The sequence below is a fragment of the Bicyclus anynana genome, chromosome 5 (assembly GCF_947172395.1).
Source record: "Bicyclus anynana chromosome 5, ilBicAnyn1.1, whole genome shotgun sequence".
In the NCBI taxonomy this organism is placed as follows: Eukaryota; Metazoa; Arthropoda; class Insecta; order Lepidoptera; family Nymphalidae; genus Bicyclus; species Bicyclus anynana.
The window spans coordinates 14,315,371-14,339,576 of record NC_069087.1 but is presented as its reverse complement, the minus strand read 5'-3'; the positions used below and the strand labels follow the sequence as shown (position 1 = coordinate 14,339,576).

Here is a 24,206-nt window from a genome sequence, read left to right as displayed (position 1 = left end):
TATATGAAATGCCAAAAAACTTTTTCCCCAACCAAGAAGACAGATCGCACAGTAAAGATTAGGTACATCAATTAAAATTATGAGGACATTTTGTACTTTCAAATTATTTTGATGCGTAAAATTTATACTGACTGTCTTCACAGTGAATGCTTGTGAATTAGTAATTATAGTTTTACTTGTATTTTATTTTGTGTAGTATGTTACGAGAAATATTTTAATACCAATTTTACTTTGTGTGATGAAAAAGTTAGGGGTAGGTAAATTTAATTTAAATACCAAAGATATTTTTTGGGATTTGACGCACGTCGATATATTAAGTGCCTTATGTTCTGTGGGACCCCAACTAATTTTGATACAGGACCTCTCCAAGGCACTCTACGACACGCCCCTTTCGGTTACTACAGGACATCGTATCGTATTCGCTAGGCTGTACGTCTTTGCCGGTGTTATCTTAAAACACTGTATCTGAAGGTTCAGTGTAATCTCATTGCACGGCAGCGTTAAGGGCCCTGGTGCATCAACCAGCGTTAATTTTTTAATCAACTTTTAGCCCCTGTAGTCTGAAAGGCGAGCGACCAAAACGCACAAGCTTTGAAAAACAGGGTAGTTTGTATCATGAATCCTCATTCAGGTAAAAGCTGAGATTGACACCAATTCTTGTTAAGATTACCTAAATGTTGACAGGCTAGTACAGTGGCGTAGCTTGCCTTGGAAAAGCAAGCTACGCCACTGGATATTTGGGTCCTGTGTCAAAGTTAGTGGGGGGCCCAATAGACGAGCGGCGAATCACGAAAATCTTGAAAAAATCTTGTTTTTTTCTCCAGGAAGCACCAAATTATATGAGTTTGTGGTTAAAATTTTACTAATTTTTACTTTCACACTTAAGGGGCCCTCGTAGTTCGGGGGCCACGTATCATTGATACGGCTGATACGGCGGTAGCTACCCCCCTGGGCCAGTCATCGACGCCCTTCTAGCTGCTCTAGATTACTAGTAGTAGCTAGTTGTACTAGCTTGAAACTTCGCGCGCGCACCCCCGTTTAAGCTTTGCAACCATTGTTGTAGGCTTCGGTTGTTATGTACCTATGTACTGGTAAATAGTAATTATTAATTATTTTGTACATGAGCGCCATAAGTAGGTATGTGTAGTAGTAGTAGTGATGCAGTAGTTACATTGGAAGGGAGCCGAAAGATCGACATTTGTGCGGCTGGCAAGACTGTCTGGCCTTTGACAATGATCTATGTCTCGAAATAAATCACATCGCGACGAAACAACCATCATACCGGCGGAACAAACATAATTATGAGTTAAATAATTAATTAATACATAATTCTACGCCAGTTGTTTTATGTCACAGTAAGATACTTAGTGTTTAAAAATTATATAAACGAACAAGTCTTGTAGAAGTACAGAATGTTAAATATTGTATATGTATTCTGTGATATATGTATGTCACCGTCAGATTGTAAAATACGTTAGTTTATAATCTCACTCGTGATATTATATAATATATAATCTACCGTCATATTGTGAACTGAAAATACTGATTACAATTTAACATGTTATTTTTCGGTATATTATAAATTATAATCTATCGGAAGTGAAACCGTTAAATTTCAAGGATTGCTCTGATTCTAGATTTTAGATGGTAGGTATCACTTTTGGATATCTTATAGTAAAATGTGGTAAAACTGTCAGATCCTAAGGACTTTTATTTGCAGCAGTAACGACCAAGCCGCAGATTTGGAATAAAATTTGTAGAGGCTCGCGACGAAAAAACGTTTACTAAAATTATTGGTTGTCTCTGAATTTTCTCTTTTTTTTCTAATTTTCTTTCTAATTGCATTTCATTAATGTTATCTTTCATTGAAAGTAGGCAATTTTAATTTATACGATGCGTACATGTTTTTAAATTTGTATAGGTACCGTCTTAAGTACCTACCGCAAAGGATAGGAACAACTATTTCAAATGCATAGGCATCTCATATTTTTACTGATAGATAATAATGCCAATAGTACTTCCTATGAGAAAAAAAAAACAATCGACAGTATTCATAAGCTCTTCGATCTCAGACGTCCGATATCAGATACTCGAAGGTCAGTCAATTTTATGGCGCGTCGAAGCTTTCTGCCGGCGCCATACGCATTTTCAGAAGGTGAATAAATGCGTAGCGTGCGAGGTGCGTTGCCGTTGCGCGCTGAATTTCACGTTAGAATCAATACCTAGACGATTGGACTTCGTTCGGCGTGTTCCGTATACCACGAGGAACCCTTAAAGTTTCGACATGTCTGTCTGACCGTCCGCGGTTTAGCGCAGAGACTATTATTACTAGAAAGCTGTAAATGAGCATGAGTTTGTACATTAAAAATATGAACAGTCGTAAAATAAATGAGAAAATATGTTTTTTTGGGGTTGCTTCCCAATAATTATGCAAATTTCTTATTGTCTATCCCATTGTGTGGGTGTGTCGTTATCGATATTTTTGTTAAATAAAGGTTTAAAGTTCTAATTTAATCTAAGGAACCCTACAGTGCGCGTAGGTTACCTTGGCCGTTTTTTTTTACTTAGCACCAAGGTAATTATCGGAGGAGTATGAAATGGCATGCGTTTTCTACCCTCATTTTTAATTTGTTTGTTAAACATTCCACATAGAGTTCAGCTTTAGCATAGTAGAGCTTTATGTGACCATGGATTTTTTCGGGATAAAAGTAGCCTGTGTGTTAATCCAGAGTAAAATCTATTTCCATTCCAAATTTCAGCCAAATCGGTTTTAAATTAACAAAGTTTCGTACAAACTTTCATCCCCTATATTATTCCCTTGGGGGTAGAATTGACCAAAATCATTTCTACCCCCAAGTTGTTATACCTACGTCATAACATCTACCTGCATGCCAAATTTCAGCCCGATCCGTCCAGTGGTTTGGGCTGAGCGTTGATAGACCACTATGTCAGTCAGTCACCTTTGAGTTTTACATATTTAGATGAAATATGACAATAAATAATTGTTAGAAGTACCTATCTGAAAAAGTCAAGAAGCTACCTTGAAAATACTGCCCTGTTTGTTATCTTTAGCAAAATAATACCCACAGTGGAATTTCTACAGACGGGTTCCTCGCGGGCGAAGTCACCGTCATCACTAATACCAATAGAAGAAAAACTATCAGTGAAACGAGATGATCTTGAACGCTTATCGCTGCGAAGTTGTCAGCCTTGTGTTTTAAGAAGTTGGGATTTATTTGTAGAGTGAAAATAGAAAATCACCGAGAAACAGCTGAATGCCAATGTTAACATCTATTTTGGTGTCTGGAATAAAAATGTATGTAGGTATAAAATAAAATACATACGCTCTGCGAACAGATAACTGCCGCTTATATATTTTTGTAATTGTACGTGTATCATTTCGTAAATTTCAAAAAACCATCAAATAGACTTGAAATGATACAACCTGTAGACGATAAATTGTGACTGCGTGCGAGATTTTTACGATTATTCGAGTCAAGAATTATCGTAATGTCTTTTTGATCAGTTGGAAGTTAATTTATATCGCACAGTTTTCTGGGTAATTTCGACGAAAAATGCACTATAATAACTGTAAAACAATTTTGTAAAAAACTGTTTTGAACAATGATTTTTTATGTTATAGTTAGCAAAAATTTTATAGTAGATATTTTGGAATAATTATAATACGTGTAGTAAATGGTAATATTTTACCTAGAATTCGTGCGTAGATTTTTTGGTAGTTTTAGGACATGCTTTTTTACGTAATTGGAATCACTGTTTTTTTTAATTGAGAAAGAATACAATAGAAAGCTAAAATAGAATTTAATAACTAAACAAATCATGCCCACGTGGAATGATGACAAGAATTTTTATTGTGTATCTCCAGAAAATTCATCAATTGGCTTGTTTTGAATTGTATTTTAGCATAAAATGCATTTTTGTAAGCTTTTGTTATATCGCGTGTTAATATGATATAATGCGGTCTTTCAATCGTTTGAACTCTAACAGCAAGTAACAAAATATTTAATATGTAAGCAAATAAATCCAGCTACATGAACCACGGTGAACTATTGAGTGCCGTTTGTATGTAACAGAAGTCGGGTAGATACAGAAAATCTACTTATAAAACAAGCTTTTAAAATTCCTAGATAATGTAACGAGCCAATGTACGCCAAAACGTACACGATGTTACAGCTATCGGAGCGCGTACGTAAGGCTATTCGTCATCTAGAAATAAACAGGCGAAGGCAATAATCGAAATAGAATTATACTCGTAGTACTTTAGTGTGTCGTAACCATCTGCTTTGGCAGGTCCGACTTGTCTTTTGGCGGCCCAAGGGATTTATAGGACGCGTTCTACGTGCCCGTGTATAATTAGATGGCCTATGTTCTAAACAAGGGTTAACATGTCTAGACTTCTGAGAATTGTACATCGTTTTATGCGGCTATTCTAATAGCCCTGCTACCCTTCTTAGATACCAACTGCTAGGTATTTATTCTACAATGTGTTACTATAATTTTACCGGTAAATGTAGCCTTCAAAAGGAAATACACTATTTCTGCTGGCAGAAATTTCAAGGAAAGAAAAGGCATTTATTCACTTGAGTGTCACAAACAGTATATCCTATGTTATATAATGTATTGCTGTGTTTGATAACAACCAAACAGAATGGGTTTACAGCTCAGCATTGAGGCCGTGCTCATGAAGTGCTGTAAATATTGGTACCCGTTTTCTAGCATACTATGCTCTTTTACAAAATATTGCTAAACATTTAACACAAGTTATCACGGGATAAAAATAGTTTGTTGTTACCATATCCTATCTATGCACAGCAACATTTTTTATTTACTATTTTATTACACAGTTGTGAACCGAATGGAATAAACATACGTTCAGTTTGTCCTTGTGGTGTCATAAGATTAGGGCGTCAATCTTGTTGGAAATTGTAAGCTTGTAAAAAACCGTTGAATACGTCATGATCTCAACACGGAATTTGAAAAAAAAAACGCATAATTTCAAAATTTTTCTATCTTTCTTTCTTTCTTTTTTCTATAATAATAATAGAGCCTTTATTCAGAATTTGTCCGATTGTCCTTTATCACAAAGGCCTCCTCCAAACTTTTCCATAATTTCGGAATAAGCACATTGCGAAAAAATAATAAAAGTTTTAGTCATTTTCGTATTTCATTATGCACAACCACTAATACAGCTTAAATTAAACTAAACATCAAATCTATATAAAAACATGATGGTGTGTCATCACCGTAGGATCATTTTGAAAAAGCGAAACTGTTTGTAAAATTCAATAATTCGAACAGAGTGCCTAGTGGCAGTATTCATACTGTTACGGTCGCGTAAGCGTAAACGCGAAATTCTAAGGAATTGAAACAGCGCCATCTAGTGGCATCGGGAGACAACATAATAGTTAGTCGTCCATTTTTTTATCGGTCTTTGTGTGCGTATTCCTATACTTCCTTTACAAACGAGCAAACTCTACGTAACGTGAAAAGCTAAATAAGACTCGTACTCGGGCTGATAACGTAAACCGTAAAGTTAGCATATATTCGATTTACGCAACGGTGCCGTCGTCGATTGCATTTGGCAAACTCCCACTAAGCAAAAATTACAAGAAGAGTGTCTTCTTGTAATTTTTGCGATACAGCTAAACTGTTAAAAATAATGTTTAAATAATGTTTTGACGGCCTCCGTGGCGCAGTGGTGTGCGCGGTGGATTTACAAGACGGAGGTCCTGGGTTCGATTCCCGGCTGGACAGATTGAGATTTTCTTAATTTGTCCAGGTCTGGCTGGTGGGAGGCTTCGGCCGTGGCTAGTTACCACCCTACCGGCAAAGACGTACCGCCAAGCGATTTAGCGTTCCGGTACGATGCTGTGTAGAAACCGAAAGGGGTGTGGATTTTCATCCTCCTCCTAACAAGTTAGCCCGCTTCCATCTCAGACTGCATCATCACTTACCATCAGGTGAGATTGTAGTTAAGGGCTAACTTGTAAAGAATAAAAAAAAAAAAAAAAAAAAAAAAACCATACGCAAATGTAATAATGCTCTAGCTCAAGCACTTAATATATCTCCATAGTTTACAATGTCTATTGAAGCATGCAGAGCATTAGTTACTTTGTTCTTAATACATCTAATTTCCTGGTTTGTGTATCGAATATTTTAACAGCCGCTCGTAAAAAGTAATATCTTGCTCGCACTTTCGTGGTATGAAGCGTATAATTTTATCGGAATAGGAAGCTTTAATCGCGAGCATCGTAAATTATCTTAATAGTTTTTAAATTGTAATCGATTTTATTTTTACACGTAATGTCAACGCAGAGATACCATCTATTTGGTATAGTTTGCATTATTTTCAATGCGTTGAAAATTAGAAAATGGGATTAAAGAAGTCCTTTTAAATTGTATGGCTTAGTAATAGTTCGCTTAGTTGGTACATACACATAATATTCAATACGTATTCAAGAATAAAATAAATATATTTGATGCAAGTTCATAAGTATAAAAAAATATACCTAAGTACTCGAAAAAATTAAATATCCACGACTGGGGGTCTGAGAAAAACCAAGGGAAAACGCAGTGTAAATATTATACATTAGTTTAGTTAGTTTTAATCAAGTAACTATTCGTCTAGTTAACGTGAACTTCCGTTTGCTTAAATGGACCACGTATTTTTCAGTCACTGGACCCCGTGCATAATAAAGTCGTCGACCCCTGAGGTTTGATGCCGTATGGTCTAAAATCTAAATTATCTTTTTAGATATACAGTGGGCATGTATTCATATAGACACGTACTTACCTACCAATTAATTTCATGATAACATTGATTATTTAACTGTAAAATAGATGTGTACGTAGCGTACTTAAATTAGAGGCACTTTAATATCTATTAGATGACGATAACCAGACTGAGGATAAATTGAAAGTGCCAATTTATATTAATGTAAGCTGAAAGTATGATTATCGTAGTAACAAAATTTTATTCGAGACTTGCTTTTGATCGCGGCTTCGCTTGTGTTAATGTAGACTTTGTCAGTAGTACAGCCCGTGTAGCCAAGGAGCACGTCGAATCTCTTTCTACGATCGCAAACGCTTCGAAAAGTAGAAAAATGTATGGGAATGAAAGATTTTGTTTACAACAATTCAGTGTTGGTTGGTTCGTTATTAAGGAAGGATATACAATATTAGGCAATATACAAGTGAGTGAAACTGCATGGTTGAGCATATATATTTTGGAAGGTTTTTAATATTTAGTTTAAGGTTTCTTTGGAGGTTAATTTATTCTCGTTAAGGTAAGATTAGCATAAACTTTATGCTTCTATTGGTTTTTATAGATGACGGCCGCGTGGCGCAGTGGGTAGTGACCCTGCTTTCTGCATCCACGGCCGTGGGTTCGATTCCCACAACTAGAAAATATTTGTGTGACGAGCATGAGTGTTTTCCAGTGTCTGTGTGTATTTATACAATATATAAGTATTTATATGTAGTATATAATTGTATATTAATATTATAATGTCAACTATCTTAGCACACATAACACAAGCTACTCTGTATGCTTACTTTGGGGCTAGATAGTGATGTGTATTGTTTAAGTATATTTATATTTATATATGTCAACTCATTCGATAAACGCATTATAAAGTTTAATAGAACAAATTACTGAGATATTTACTGAACCTTTTTTACATTGATTAAAAGTGACAAATATTGAGTTGGCTGTTGGTAAAGAGATACATCTTCTGTGGGTGACAATTCGAAAACCATCGGTGCCCTATTTAGCGGTCGTATTGCATATATCAAAATTTAGCTTTCAAATTCCAAGTTGGGATTTTATGATAATTAGTTACGTTTGGTTTTGTGAATACTTCTTAAAGCCTGGCTTGCATTTTATGTCCCCTTGCGTTTATAATATTATTAGTAGGATTGCCCAGTAGGGATAAGTTAATATAGCGGGTAAGAAACATATACATTGTAGAGACAATGTAGAGCAAAAAGCTTTACAATTATAGCGCGAGTCTACGAGTGTAACTACTCGTATACCTCTACGGCGATTGTAATAAGATCGGTTCAAAAAAGAAACAACTGTAGTTATTACAAACACGATATTCGGGATTCGGGGGTTTTTGTAAATTTTTCAAATACTTTATTATGAAATGTTTAAGTTTTCAATTATAAGTTGGAAGTTGTACAGTTAGTGAACTAAAGATTTAACCAAATTTTTGAATCTTTAGGGGCAGGTGCACCTTCCTACCTTCTTGGTTGTCGGATTGAATCCTTTGTCGTTAGTGTTCCACCAAATAAATGTCTTTCCCCCACAAGATTAGACGGTTCTCTATCATGGCATTCATATTAAAATATTGTCTTGTTTTCAACTATAAATATTGTGCTTATTTTCCGGGATACAGTTTGTCTTTTGCTTGTAGTGGTAAGGAGACATGCTATGTTAATTTTTTTATGAAAGATTGGATCGTGTTTGACCATGATCTCATCTGATGATAAGTGTAGTCTAAGACGAAACACGCTTGCCTAGAAGATGCCTTATATAATATATATATATTGAGTTATAAAAATCAGGAAACACAGACTTGGGAAGGGTATTCCAAACCCTAGCAGTGTTTATGAGAAAAGAAGACTCAAAGCGTTTTGTATGAGTCCTAAGCACATCAACAACATAGGAATGAAAACCCACCCGGTGTCTTGCGGTGCGATGGAAGAAAGGGGAAGTTGGTATGACGTCGAATAGCTCCTGAGTACACTCTCTTCAGCTTGTATCACTTTCTCCTTGTATCATTTCAAATAAATAAACAATCCCTCGTTCTGACGCAGTCAATGAAGTCTTAGTTATTTTACAAACGTTGTGTATAAATATATCATGGTCCAGCGCTCTTTTTACATAACACCGAGTTTATATAAATAACAGCTTATAGCTATTATGTTTTGCTTGTATAACGAACTAAATATAGCAAAGATATGGGAGGTAATTAATGTTGTAATGAAATTTGATGAAATATATAAAGACAGTGAATTGGCGCGAGGTGCTTGCCAAATTTGCGTCATCATAAATATGTGATATGTCATGCCTAGAGGTGGTGACGGACATATTCTCGGCTATGAAAATATGCCCAGTATTCCATTACTTCAAATATTTATATATAAATAAATGCCTGGGTAGTTACACCATTTATAACTGTACTAACGCCGGAACAGTTGTAGCTGAAACTTGGCATAGAGATGGATTGTCTAGTATAACACATTAGGGTGGTTTTATCCCGATATTTCCATGGCCGGTACCCATGAAAATATATATATCAACACGGTTAAAATTAAGGGACTTGGCAACAGACTAAAAAGGATCTTTACATATTTTATATCCTTGCTTATAACATATCACGAAAATCACAAGGTAGTTTTTAATTATTTGTAAAGTAACACGACAATTTGAAGAAGTTTTTTAAAATTTTAGCTATTTTATAAACTTTTGATGGAAATACGAAGGATGAGATATAGTGTATTAAATATATCTACATCGTTTCACCTTTAAAGGTCGTTTTGTTGACTTAAACTACAATATAATTTTGAAATTTGTATGTTAACGTACTTACTTATTGACTGTTTTTTAGAGTTACGAGAATTTTTCATTACGTTATGTAAGTTTTGAGTCAGATATTTTGTGTTATTGTTTGGATTATTAGGATTATTAGGTACTATTTACTTTACGGAATAGCCAGTATTTCGAGAAAAAAATAAGTGTTATATACAATTTAATGTTCCTTAAAATATAAAGTCTATTCTTCGCATGAAATGGTATTATCTTTTTTATAGTAACTGTAAAATTAAGTTCTATATCTCTTTTGAGATAGAAAAACATTTAATCACTTTTTTAAGTTTCTTTTATAGCCAAACTAATCATACAAACGACAAATCATCGTTACAGAATTATTCATTTGACTTAGTTAATCGAGTAATTGGTATACTAATATTCCACAGAGTATAACACTTTTTCACTTCTGGTAACACTGGCATATCCGATCCGCATTTCCGTCACTGGTTATTCAGAACTTTTCTGTTCAAGTTACAATATCGCAAGTGCACAGCACGGTAGTCCGTTTCACGCGTAACGCATAAATCCTTTTATATGAAACCTCCTGAAACACTTGGGCTCACAAATTCCACAGAATCACAGTCCGTATCACTGTCACAGATTCAAACTTAAACTTACCGTTATCACTTATCACTTGGTCCCAATTACGTGTGAAAATACATTAATTAATTAATTTAATTTGTTTTGTTGTACTGTCGGATGAGCTTAGCGCACCCCATGAGGAGAGCGTAATGATTGTGGCGCGCCGGGCGTGGGAGCCAAACGCCGCTGTCTTTTATAAGCTCGTACCCGGCCGCGGGCGAGGTGCCAGCGACTGCCTCGCTGCAAACTTATCACCTCGCTTTACACACTAGCTAAAACACTCTCTTCCCCCTAATCCACAGCAATAAGGCCCATAATACAACCGCATTTGTCATGAAAACCGCAAAGCGTTAACAATATCATCTTAACTGACATTTCTTGACGTTACCTTTAATTTACAATTAATAAAAACAAAATGCACACAAGTAACTACACAAAAAAAAGTTGACTTTACGTTGGTATAGAAAGGTTGACGAAGTTTTGCACACAAATCTTTTTATGTTCATGCCAAATGACCGTTCGTACGGTTCGTTTGTTTCATAATCTGTAACGTTGTAGGTAAATATTTTAAAAAATAAACAATAAGTTGAATATATCTTAAAATTTAATCGCGATAATGCCATGCCTTTTATATTCTTCCTTGTGTTTCAAAGACATCTTTAATTAGTCAACATTTCATTTAACATTAAACATAAACATACCTACAGAAAATTTTTAGAGACTCGTATTAAATTTAAATATATAATTTTTTTCATACAGAAAATACGTAACGCACAATTAAATATATTATTATTGAATAGTAAACAAAACTATATAATTCTATAATGAAATGAAAATACGTACAGCTTTCAAATATTTCATGGTTTATTTGTAACCTTCTACGAAGAGCTACGGCGTAGCAGGATCTTGCTAGTGCTACGTTTTTACATTATGATAATGTTTTTTTTACTGATTTTTTCCTATAATTAATAACAATTGATGGACCAAGCAGATGGCCCACCAGGTGGTAAGTGTACCATCGCTAACAACTGAGCTTGTAGGACATGCAAGGAAAATGTAATAAAATTGCCGCCTCTATGGCATATGCCTGTAATTACACCGGCAACCATTACAGCCTTACAGACTGAAACAAAGCCATGCTTCTTGACGGCATCAATTAGCATGGCAGCTGTACTTCCTCGACATCTTTCACAAAAAGCTCTACTGCTATTTAATGAAGTGTACACTTTGTGGCCAACACTTGTAAGTTCACATACTTGTAGTGGACACAAAAGCAATAGTGGTAAATAAGCCCACATTGTGTGGGTTTTTATTATTAAAACAATACTTCTTTTTCTTATATTTATTAAAAATAATTGGTTGCGTTTACACATCTTATAGTTTTAATACAAGATATGCTCCGAAATATTTTTATATCATTCAATGAAGATAAATTAATGTAAAGTGAAACGCTCACTCCCGGCCCACGTCTACCCTTAACACCCGGCAATTTACTTATATCTAAAAAAATCTTGGTAATTCTATTTTAAAAATAAAATCATTACTTTATCAAAAAAAGTTTTCTAAAACGTTTTACAACATGTTTAATACATCTTTAATTTGTCTACATCTTGTTTGTTAAGCTTATTGCCAACAGAAAAAATAATACAAAAAATAATAATACAGCTTCATACTTCAAGTCGCTTTGATAGACTGGCGGACATTTTGCCCTAGAAGAGTCATAAAAAAATTATTTTTCTTCAGGAAACATACTTTTACTAAGCTAATCATTTAACCACATCCGTAATTATACATCATATAATCATAGGGCATTCCCCTTTAGGTACTGTTTCAATGTCAAACTGCCTCAAATCACTTTATCGTTCGAAAGACACCAACTTAGCGAATACAGAACTCGGCATAGGCTCGTACTGCAGTAAAACATCTTCCAGTATGAACAGTTTGGTTTATTTTCGGTTTAGACGGAGGTATTTATAGAGTCGTAAATGTTCCGCATCATGAGTTTTTGTTTTGACAAATGGAATCTGTGTGTGTTGAAACGCAACCGCAACTTCCTCTGAAATTATCAATCTACCTATTGTTTCTCTCTCTGTCAGTCACCGAGGGCTGTTATTGTACGGGTAAGCTTATTGATAGAAGGGACTAGCAGTTTTAACTATAAAGAAGCCATAGTATATTATTTATATTTTTTATAGTTATATATTTTTTAAATATATATTATTTATATTTTTAATAGTTAAGTGTGACAGAAAATTTTGATGTTGACGATGACCAAAACAGAGCAAGTAGTTTGTAGGGCCAAGAATATGTCATAGAACGTACCTACTTTTCTGTGATCATAATAAGCATAACGTTTTACGCTTTATGTGCTCTAAATAGATAAAAAACCATGATAACCCAGTGAATATGACATCTGCTTTTGATTCGCAGGGAGTAAGCACCTCTAACTTTTATGTGCAATATGTGCATTTTAAGAAATTATATATCACGTACCTCGCACGGCGAAGGAAAAACGTCGTGAGGGAACCTGCATACCTGGGAATTTTCTTGATTCTCTGCGTGTGTGAAGTTCGCCAATCCGCATTAGGCCAGCGTGGTGGACTATTAGCTTACCCCTCTCATTCTGAGAGGAGACTCGTGCTCAACAGTCAGCGGGTTGTGGGTGGTTAATAATGATGATGATGAAATGTGCCTGAAATAAAATCGGCAACCATGCAATTTTGAAAAGTAGCGCTATTCTGTAACGATGCTTTTGTAACTCGACAGTGTGAGCTTCGAATTCGTCTCTATTTCTCTATCTATGACAGCCTCCGTGACGCACTGGTGTGCGCGATGGATTTACAAAACGGAGGTCCTGGGCTCGATTGATCCCCGGCTGGACAGATTGAGATTTTCTTAGTTGGTCCAGGTCTGGCTGGTGGGAGGCTCCAGCCGTGGCTAGTTACCACCCTACCGGCAAAGACGTCAAGCGATTTAGCGTTCCGGTACGATGCCGTGTAGAAACCGAAAGGGGTGTGGATTTTCATCTTCCTCCTAACAAGTTAGCCCGCTTCCATCTTAGACTGCATCATCACTTACCATCAGGTGAGATTGTAGTCAAGAGCTAACTTGTAAAGAATAAAAAAAAATCTATAGTACTTGAGTTATAAAAAAATCAACAAAATTACGCTACAGCTTGGTAGTGACTTGCTTCATGGTGTGTATTGTTAGCTGATAATATATTCTTCAAGACTGCTTACTGTTTTCTTATATTTTATTATGAGAGTAACGTTTGTAAAAATAACATTTTTACGTAGCAACCTGAAAACATTTTTTGCGTAACAAATAACGTAATTTGGCATCACATTTTAGCGAGTGACGTAAAAGTGCATCGACTCGTGCGACCTTGGTTCCGGAAATAGCCGCCCGTAAAATCCTACCTCCTCAATTTTTAACATCTTAGCAACAACCTTTTGCTAAAGGAATTTAATTGTACTGAAATACAAATTAAATAATGTAAATATATGATAAAATGTTAAGTTTTATGCATTGAATTAAATTTCAAAATCATGAGATCTGACAGTAAAACACATTAAAAACATTATAAACTGTCATGCTCAAATATCTAAGCCCATATCGATTACCTTTCAGAAAGTCCCCATTTTACAAATTCTTGTTTTTTAAAAATGGTTTAGTTACATCACAATAACTCTAGAACAAATGAGAGATCTGGATAAAATTTGACACAGAGTTTATCCTGTTATTCTTATGAAATACAGTGCACAAAGTTTATCCTGTTATTCTTATAAAATAAAGTGCACAGAGTTTATCCCGTTATCCCCATAATTGAAATTCTGGTGTGCAGGTTTCCTTCACCGTTTAAGACATGTGATATTTAATGTCTTAAAATGCACACAACTGAAAAGTTGGAAGTGCATGCCCCGGACAGGATTGGAATCCACCCCCTCGGAGATCGGAGGCAGAGGTCATATCTACTGGGCTATCACGGTTCACGATCGTTTTTTTTTTTTTTTTTTATTCTTTACTAGTTAGCCCTTGACTACAATCTCACCTGATGGTAAGTGATGATGCAGTCTAAGATGGAAGCGGGCTAACTTGTTAGGAGGAAGATGAAAATCCACACTCCTTTCGGTTTCTACACGACATCGTACCGGAACGCTAAATTGCTTGGCGGTACGTCTTTGTCGGTAGGGTGGTAACTAGCCACGGCCGAAGCCTCCCACCAGCCAGACCTGGACAAATTAAGAAAATCTCAATCTGCCCAGCCGGGGATCGAACCCAGGACCTCCGTTTGCTTAAATCCACCGCGCATACCACTGCGCCACGGAGGCCGTCAAAATCGTGATTTACGCGAGAGAAATTACGAGATAAGAAATCATAAAAATATTTCAGTATAACCAGTGTTATTCATAATGTTCCTATTATTTACTACTTTTTATGATATTTTACAAACAAGTCACATCTCACACTGTACAGTTAGATCGACTCAATGAATGTCATAACGCGGTAAATACAATGTACGTTAAAATAAATAAGTAGATGTTTCCTTTTATCCAGATCGAAAAAATGTTTAAAGTTAACGCAACTGTGAAGATATTTTCATCGCATATACACGCATCGCTGAGATAATTTTATAGCTCACAAGCAGATGCCCCCGACTTAGTCAGCGTAATAGAAGATTGTAAAATACTTCAACCGCATGCAGCGCACGGGATAAATACATCTCATACATTTATTTTATCTTCCAATATACAATATGTATAGATACTAGTGGCGAAGGATGGAATTTAGATGAAGGTAAGCCGTCCCAAAGAAGAAATTCATATAGCGTGATATAAAGATACAAAGAACATCGTCCAATTCTGATATAGGTAAATGAAATGACTGGACCGCGTGAACTGTACTATTACATTTTAAAGATGTATTTTGACTTCAACAATGTAATACAAAATAAAATGAAATTTGTATAGCCTATGACACCTGGGCCATTATTACAAATAGTTTGACATCTTATTTATAAAAATTTGTTCAGTAGTTTAGGCGCTACGGTGGAACATACACACACATACACCCAAATCTGCAAACCATTAGACTGCCAAAATCATTACCCTTCGTTTTGGCATTGCCGTAATCGGGCAAAAACAGCCGTTTTTAGAATGTTTGGCTGTTAATACTATAATTTAAACAAATAGAGTATCTATTATACTTTTGTCAATCCTAAAGTATTTGGAAAGAATCGCAGACAAAAGACGTTGTATGTGAAATAAGTTTGGCACTTTACAACCAGTCTGTAGATATGCCAACGTCATCGTCTGCGGCTTACGCCATTCGCCACCACTGCACACGACATGTCTGTCAAGACCACCATTAATCTTTACGGTGGGAAGACATCTAAAAAGTCACACGCATTCGCTAACCGAGTGATAAAAGATGACTTATCTACGATCAATTGAACACGACTATATTATAACCCAGTGGATATGGCCTTTGCCTCCGATTCTGAAGCCGTAGGTTCAAAGTGCAACTTAAGAAATGATATACCACGTGTCTCAAACGGTGAAGAAAAAACATCGTGAGGAAATCTGCACACTTGAGAATTTTCTTAATTCTCAACGTGTGTGGACTATCGGCCTACCCCTCACATTCTGACAGGAGACTCATGCTGAGCAGTAAGCCGAATATGGGTTGATAATGATGATGATGATGATGATGATATTCTAGAACGGTATGCGGCACATACAAAAACAAAAAGATATATATATTTAAAATATAATAATTTATTCTTGCCCCCATTCCACGTGGGCATGATTTGTATAGTTATTAGGATAAGTTAGCTTAAGTTCCTTAGTATTCTTTCTCAGTTAAAAAAAAAATTTATAATTTTTTTTTTAACTGAGAAAGCGGATAATAGCAAAAAAAAATTTATAATTTTTTTTTGCTATTATCCGCGAAAAGCCGACGAACCCATGCGACAACGTCACCCAGGTCCGACAAAATACTCTCTACGTATGTTTCACCCCGTAACCGGAGCATCCTTAGGAGATCCTCTACAACTTTCGTCTTTGCAATTGCACGTTGTAGAGTCATCATCTCCTGAGGATGCTCCGGTATCGGAGCAATATCGGGATAATAGCAAAATAAATAAATTGCGCCAATAAATAAATAAAACGCCTCCTTCTATTCAAATATTTAAAACAATTAAAAACAAAAATCTCTCTTTCGGATTTCACCAAAGTTATATAAATAAATAAATAAATATACTTAAACAATACACATCACTATCTAGCCTCAAAGTAAGCATACAGAGTAGCTTGTGTTATGGATACCAAGATAGTTGATATTATAATATTCATATACATTTATATACTACATATAAATACTTATATAATGTATAAATACACACAGACACTGGAAAACACCCATGCTCATCGCACAAATATTTTCCAGTTGTGGGAATCGAACCCACGACCGTGTATGCAGAAAGCAGGGTCACTGCCCACTGCGCCACGAGGCCGTCAAATTTATTATATTTATATTTATTTATTTGTCCAAGAAATAAATTCCTTATCTAGTGTTAAAATATACAACAAAATACCAAAATTTAAAATTCAGATTATAAGCCATGAAACTTTTACGACCTTTTGTTCATAATTGCTTCTTACATGGCGTCCATAACACATAGTAAGGAAATAATTTATTACAGGAAGTTACGTCGTTCACTTTATTTTATTACTCATAAACAGGCCATAAAATGACGACATTTTCCTATAGCAATGAAAATTTTGTTGATACTTTTCAGGTTTAGCACTTGATTACTATATCGCTAGACAGGAAAATTATAACTGTTTCAGGTCACATAATGTTACATTAATAAGTAGATGTCTACGGCTATCGTAGGCTTTAGTGCAATTTCGTAGCGTTGCTACATATAGTGTTGTCTACCAAATATATGATTGGAAGAAATCAAGCTTATGGGGACAAACATAAAACAAGTACATCGATTTCGGTTTTTTGTTCATCATCATCATCATCATATTAGCCGATGGACGTCCACTGCAGCACATAGGGACTTCCAAACATGACGATACTGAGCCACCTGCATTCAGCGAATCATTGAGTTGCTTGATGTCGTCAGTCCACCTGAAGGACTTTAAGTATCGGTTTTCCACCTGCTGTGATTCCGTTCTCACCTGGCGCCTTATTGTTCTTTAGTTGTTTTAGAGCCGTATTAATCTAGTATAGGCTGACGTCCGGGATATCTTCGGTATAGTGTCAGCACAACTAGGCTCTCGGATCTTTGGCCATATTGACAACAGGCTGTTGGGTAGAAATCAGATAACCCTGCTCGTTTCTTGTTTTTGTTCACTTGTTCTTTAATTGTTAATCTGAAACAAACTCTTACAGAATTACATAAAAATAGAATTAACATAATTTTTTAGGTATAAGTAAATAGTTGGGTGGTTATTGTAGGCCAGGGCCCGGGATGGGCATTCCCTTTAAGCAAGTAACATAGTTATAGATAAAAAGTGAAGGGAAATCTTAAAACTATACATTTGTATAATAAAATCTTAAAATACAGGGAGTCTGAAATTCGGGAAATCTTGGCAAAAACTATGATATTGTAGTTAAAATTCCGAAGTTCACACGGGAAGGAGATATTTCAACAACAGCTAAAGTGCTGTTTTAAACCAAATAAATCTGTGTTCAAAAGAATATTTATTTACTTCTCCAATAACTAACATACGAGTAAGACTGAGTCACAGCCAAGCGAGGCCAGGTTCAGCTGCTGTTTAATAATAACCTTTTCTAGCTAAGCAGCCTGTTGGATTATGTACTATTCCTAGTATAAGCTTTTAGGTGTGAAAGGGAAAGGAGTACGCCATGTTTTTTTTTATTTTTTTTAACGCCCGACGAAAAAAGAGGGGTGTTATAAGTTTGACGTGTCTGTCAGGTGACTTACGGGCGATTGTTCTTTTGTATGAAAGTTGTAGGGGGGTGAAAGTGGGAAGGACAATCGAATGTCGCAAATATACTCGAGTGCGGTCTTAATGACTTGATCGTGAGTGTAATTAATAAATTCATGACATTCGGGGGTTTTTCAAAATTTTCAATTTTATGTGTTATTATAAAGAACATATTTTTAAATATGACTAATACTCCCATTTCCCTCCAACTAGTATACTGTATTAGGAGTGGGTACGACAATAGTCCAACGGGGCGGGGACGAACCTCCACTACTCAGTGACGAGTCCGACCGCTTTACCGTTGAGTTATTGAGGCTCAGTCAAGGACGTTTAAAAATACATGACCAATATTTTTAGAACTGCCTTGTTGGTCCAGTAGCTAGCCTATGTGGTTTTGGCCCATGGGGTCTTGGGTTCGAATCCTGGGTCGGGTGCATGAGATACTGAGTTATTGTTTCGTCTAAGAAATTTTCGGTTGAAGAAAAGAAAGTTGCTGGTGTTAAACCCCTGTGCCTAGGAGAGCAAGTTATGCCGTCCCAGGCAGGCATTATCATTAACATCTGATAGTAACATTATAAGCTCACCAACCCGCATTGGGTCAGCGTGGTGAGTCTAAGCTTCCCTTCCTTCTCCTATCGCGGCCTGGCCTAGTAGGCTGTTAAAATAGGCTGATAATGATGATGAATATTTTTAAAATGCGTATGTTGAGATAAATGTGTGGTGTGACAAGAATAGATAAAATAAGGAATGAGTATTTAAGAGGAAGTCTTAAAGGAGCGCCTGTGACCGAAAAATTGAGGAGTAGACGGATAGCTTAGTATGGACATGTAATGCGTAGGGACGAAAGTCATATTACTAGAAAAATGTTGAATGTGCAAGTGGAAGGACTTAAGAGGAAAGGAAGGCCAAAGAAGATGGCTGTGCGTTTGACAGAGGACAGATGACTTGAGGAGTAATAGAGACGAATGAAAAAGATTGACATATTTTTCCGACCCCACTGGATTTTTTGGATTTTATCCTGTGGGATAAAACGGGAACGGAGATGATGATGAATATTTTTAGACACGGAAGATAAGTTTGTAATTTCCGACATATTCAATTTTCACTAAAAGTAATATTAACAGCTGACGGTTTATAATTTATTATTTGTCATTCTTTGCAGAATCATATTCTGGCGGTCGCAACGAGCGGCGATGCGTGTGACAGGGTTTCAATTTGAAACTGTTGTTTGTGCATATATTCAATGTTGTTTTAGATTGAAGGTGAAATAATTTTTGTAGTCACTATACTCAGGTGTGACCACGGCATTTACTTTGATGATTAATTATTTTTTTACTTACGATAATCTAGTCAGTTGGTATCTAGTCAATTTGAATTTGGACACGATAGCTATTCATCATCACTTACCACGAGGTGATAAGTGGTGTATGTAGTCAAGGGCTAAGTTAGCCCTATTAGTACAGAAAATAAGGAACATAAATGTGTGAGCTAACAATGGAATTACATATAATTTGATCATTAAAACCAAGCGCTTTTGTGATTCTTAAAAAGTACTAATATAAGTATTTTGATGTAACTCTTGACGTTTGTCGTTTAGAGTACTTGAGTTGTTTTGTTTTCACAGATATGAGGAGGTTCGTAGAAATTACAAAATGTTTATTTTAACGTGTATGTCAAAGAAGTGAAAGACGTTGGGGACACAAATAAATGGAATGGCGAACCCGCATAAAAAGCCCTACTTCACTAGTTCTACATAAAATCTTTATTATCCCACTTTGCCCACTGGTCTAAACAGTCGGTTTTGGACATTATCATTAACGCTATATTCAACCCCAACCTATATTGGAGTGACGTGATCAAGTTCCAAATCATGAAGCTATTCTAGTACATTCAGTATCAGATAATAATTGTTAATATTACTTTGTTTGATTATCAAATTAGTTATTGTGTACAACAAGCAAAGCTATGGCCTTCCATACAAAACTTTATGTGAGACATAACAAAGACGCCAATATTTCTTTTATATCTAAGTGCCTAGGAGAGTTGTGATTGTATTGGAAGAATAGGAAAACTTTTAAAAGCTACTGTCGTCACTATGTAATTACACAAAAGCATTTGTAGGATGACGTATACGAGTAATATATGTTTTCTTAGATTGTATTCAAAATGATCATTTCAGCACGTGTTTTGTGTAGGTGTGTACATTTTGCTCTTCTTAAATGCCTCTCTACTATTGAAGGTCGGTTGTCAGCTTCCGTGTCCATGGCTAGGCGGAAAACTTTAATTTATGCCAGTCCACTCCCTTATATTTCGAAGCCAGGACTTTTTCCTACTCCTCTGCCTTTTGTCTACAGTCTTGCCCATCATAACGGTTTGATAAACGGTACCTATCGAGTCGCAAAATGTGTCATAAGTACGACATCCAAATTTTTCATCACGGTCCAATAATGAGTCCAACGCTCGCATGCTTGCAGCGCTGTCGGCTTGACGCTTCAAGTCCAGCCGTCATGCTAATCGCGATCAACACACGATGAGTCTTACCGGACGTCATGCCTGCAACTCTGTAGGCATGAGGGTATATCGGACCGTGAATAGCAAAGCGTTAGAGCGCTTGTAGACTTTCGTTTTTTTCACCGTATACAGTGTCCGTTTCAGAGGATATCTGACCGTGCTTTTTACCGGATTCGCGGTGATGTATGGTTTTTAATGAATATGTGTACATGCACCGGTCATCGGTCCGTTCATATAAAGCTTAAACCACCGCGAATCTGGTCAGATATCCGAAAAATGGAAGCACTTTTATGTAGCAAGAAGTTAAACGTTTTGACGACCTCCGTGGCACAGTGGTATGCGCGGTGGATTTACAAGACGGAGGTCCTGAGTTCGATACCTGGCTGGGCCGATTGAGGCGTTGTTAATTGGTCCAGGTCTGGCTGGTGGAAGGCTTAGGCCGTGGCTAGTTACCACCCTACCGACAAAGACGTACCGCCAAACGATTGATTTAGCGTTCCGGTACGATGTCGTGTAGAAACCGAAAGAAGTGTGGATTTTCATCTTCCTCCTAACAAGTTAGCACGTTTCCATCTTAGACTGTATCATCACTTACCATCAGGTGAGATTGTAGTCAAGGGCTAACTTGTAAAGTAAAAAAAAAAACGTACTAGACTTTATAGTTTAATATCGAGTTTAGTACGTTGTTGTTTTAATATTAATAAAATATTAGATATAGATAATTCTTTCTAGTTATTTTGAAAAGCATCAAGTAAATATATCCTGTTATAATTTCAATCAGCATCGGAATGTTTGTTTTCAAATTGTTGTTTAAACATTTTATTTCACAAATTCAGTTTATTTTGTTGCGCATTCATGATTGATAGTTTTATTCGAAAGTATCAACAATTTATAACTGATTGACTGTGTTTTACTAGTTTTATTTTTTTTGTAATATAATTCCGTATTTTACGAAATTTTAAATATTAAGTATAATATCTGGACGACCAAGCTACCGGTGTTTTTAATTGCAAAATCGTACTTTTTTAGAAAAAAGAAGAGCTTTTATGAAGCGAAACTTTGGTTATGTACACTATGGAGGAGTATAACCATATACATAACCAATCTTATATTATGTCATGTCTAGGTTCTTCAGTGAAAAACCAAGCTCGAGTAGGTATTAACTATTTATTTTATTTAACTTTGTTCGACAAAAGGGCCAACTACTTAAATCATCTGCGACTTTAAATAGATTTTGAAGAGAATTACAAAATGACTGATTTGAAATGGAAGTGGCGAGGTACTTAAAATTACGTATTATGCAAAATAGCAATATTTACATTGATATGTAATGCATCTAGAGACATAAAACGTCATTGAAGTGTATTAACTCTAGATACGAGGGATGTAACACCTCCCCTTATAAACAATTTTACCTATATCAACAGATGACTCGCCAAAGTGGTGGTTACGACCCACTGTCTTGAGGGAGAGAGTCTTTGTATTAGATCATTTTAGGGCACTATCTTTCATTAATCAATTCACCACTACTGACTTCGTCATTGGCGTATCTAGGATTATTTCCTAGGGTGGGCCCAGGCCCACCTTAAGGGGCCAGCCACTTACTTGAACTGAACAGAGTTGATACTCATTATGGAAATGACAGTTTACAATGTTTGTGGACGCTGGCCTGTGAAACGGGTCGACTGACTTTATTGATTACTCTTTCAATATTTTGTATTTTGGCGTCCATCATAGAAATATATATGTATCGGTATAATAAATCGGTAGCCCAGAATTCTCGAGTGGGCACTGGACCATTCTAGGGTGGGCCCGGCCCACCCGGCCCACCCGCTATATACGCCTATGGACTTCGTTAGAACCAATGTTTTACATAATAAATTTTAAATTTACTACAGTAGCCCAGGAATAAATCTACCCGGAACTCATATATCACGATCTCACTGCGTTCACGGCCGCTGGGCAAAGAAAAATTCGTGATTCCACCGCGTCGAGTAAATCATTCCTATATCATAAACATTGGGTTAATATATCCGCTGTCACTGATTTAATCATTTTAACAAATGCCCGTGTTTATATGCTGCGATTATCTGGGGATTGATTTGATACGATTTGTATAGGTGACTCTAGTTTTGGACCTGTTAGGTATATTTTTATATCATATTTTTTTTTATTCTATACAAGTTAGCCCTTGACTACAATTTCACCTGATGGAAAGTGATGATGTAGTCTTAGATGGAAGCGGGCTAACTTGTTAGGAGGAGGATGAAAATCCTCACCCCCTCTCCCACCAGCCAGACCTGGACCAATTAAGAAAATCTCAATCAGCCCAGCCGGGGATCGAACCCAGGACCTCCGTCTTGTAAATCTACCGCGCATACCACTGCGCCACGGAGGCCATCAAAAAATAATAGTTGTAAAATGAAATAAAAATATAATATATAAAAACCCACTTCAATGTCACTATATAAAATTAATTTTAAAGTAAGTATTTTTGCGGTGTTTGTATTCAACTTGTAGCTATTAGTATGTATCTAGTGTAGGTATGTACTTTCATAAGCATAGGTATAAATGACTGTCTGCGAATTACCGACGTTTTTTAGGGTTCCGTACATCAAAAGGAAAAAACGGAACCCTTATATCACTTGGTTGTCGGTATGTCTGTCTGTCTGGCTAGACCCTTTTTCTCAGGAACGCTTTAAGGTATAAATTTGAAATCCATATCAGATACTCAAGTCTACTGTTCCTTGGACCTGTGAAAAGATCAAACTTCTAAACCAACGTAATTCAAAGATAAAGCTGTTTAAATAGATAAGGAAATAGATTCAATTCTGGATTAACAAATAGACTACTTTTTTCCTGGAAAAGTCCATGGTTCCTGCAGGATTTGTGAAAAACTGAATTCCACGCTAGAATTTTATAAATTTAAAGTTTTCCCTTTTCCTCCTAAATGCATAAATGTAATAAATTGTAATTAATATAAAATACTTTTAATCGGTATCAAACACAGAACAGACATCGCTAAAAGCTAACGCTTTCTTATATCTGTGGTATCAAATCAAACTTCTATATCAAAAGAAACTGCAACTTAAGCCGCATATTTTGAAACTCGCAACTCTCAGGGAAATCAAAACCTACAGAGTACTTGCCGTGAACTCAGATTCTTGAAACTTAATTTAAAAGCTAACTGACTAGACAAAAAGCAGATTATCTAGAGTGTCTACCTTCTTAAAATTTCAATGCAGAATTTAACAATTAAACAATTAAACAGGTTGTCAAAGTTTTTGTCTTTAGAGTTTTGTCTGATATTAAGAGGGCAAATCAAATGATCGTAAATTTTTGCGGAACCGAAAATAGCTCCCACTCACGTCGTGAGTGTTGTTAATAGAATGCTTTAGAGACGCGTTAAACAATAATTAATTTGAAAAAAAGCTCTGGCACTTGTCCATAGAAAAATTCCGTGTGCCTGACGACGGTAAGCGACATTGGATGAACTGTTATTTTCTTCCTGTTTTATTCGATACCAGTTTTTA

The 24,206-nt window shown here is 36.0% G+C and overlaps 1 protein-coding gene across 3 annotated transcripts in view; it reads right to left on the bottom strand.

The window, feature by feature from the left end:
- Positions 1–10,395, bottom strand: part of LOC112052150 (calcium-transporting ATPase sarcoplasmic/endoplasmic reticulum type) — a 40,231-nt gene extending 29,836 nt beyond the window's left edge. For all 3 annotated transcript variants that reach the window (XM_024091116.2, XM_024091117.2, XM_024091113.2), the window contains exon 1: positions 10,235–10,395. The gene's annotated coding sequence lies outside the window, so the exon portion shown is untranslated. The remainder of the gene's footprint in view (positions 1–10,234) is intronic.
- Between the last annotated feature and the right edge of the window lie 13,811 nt (positions 10,396–24,206).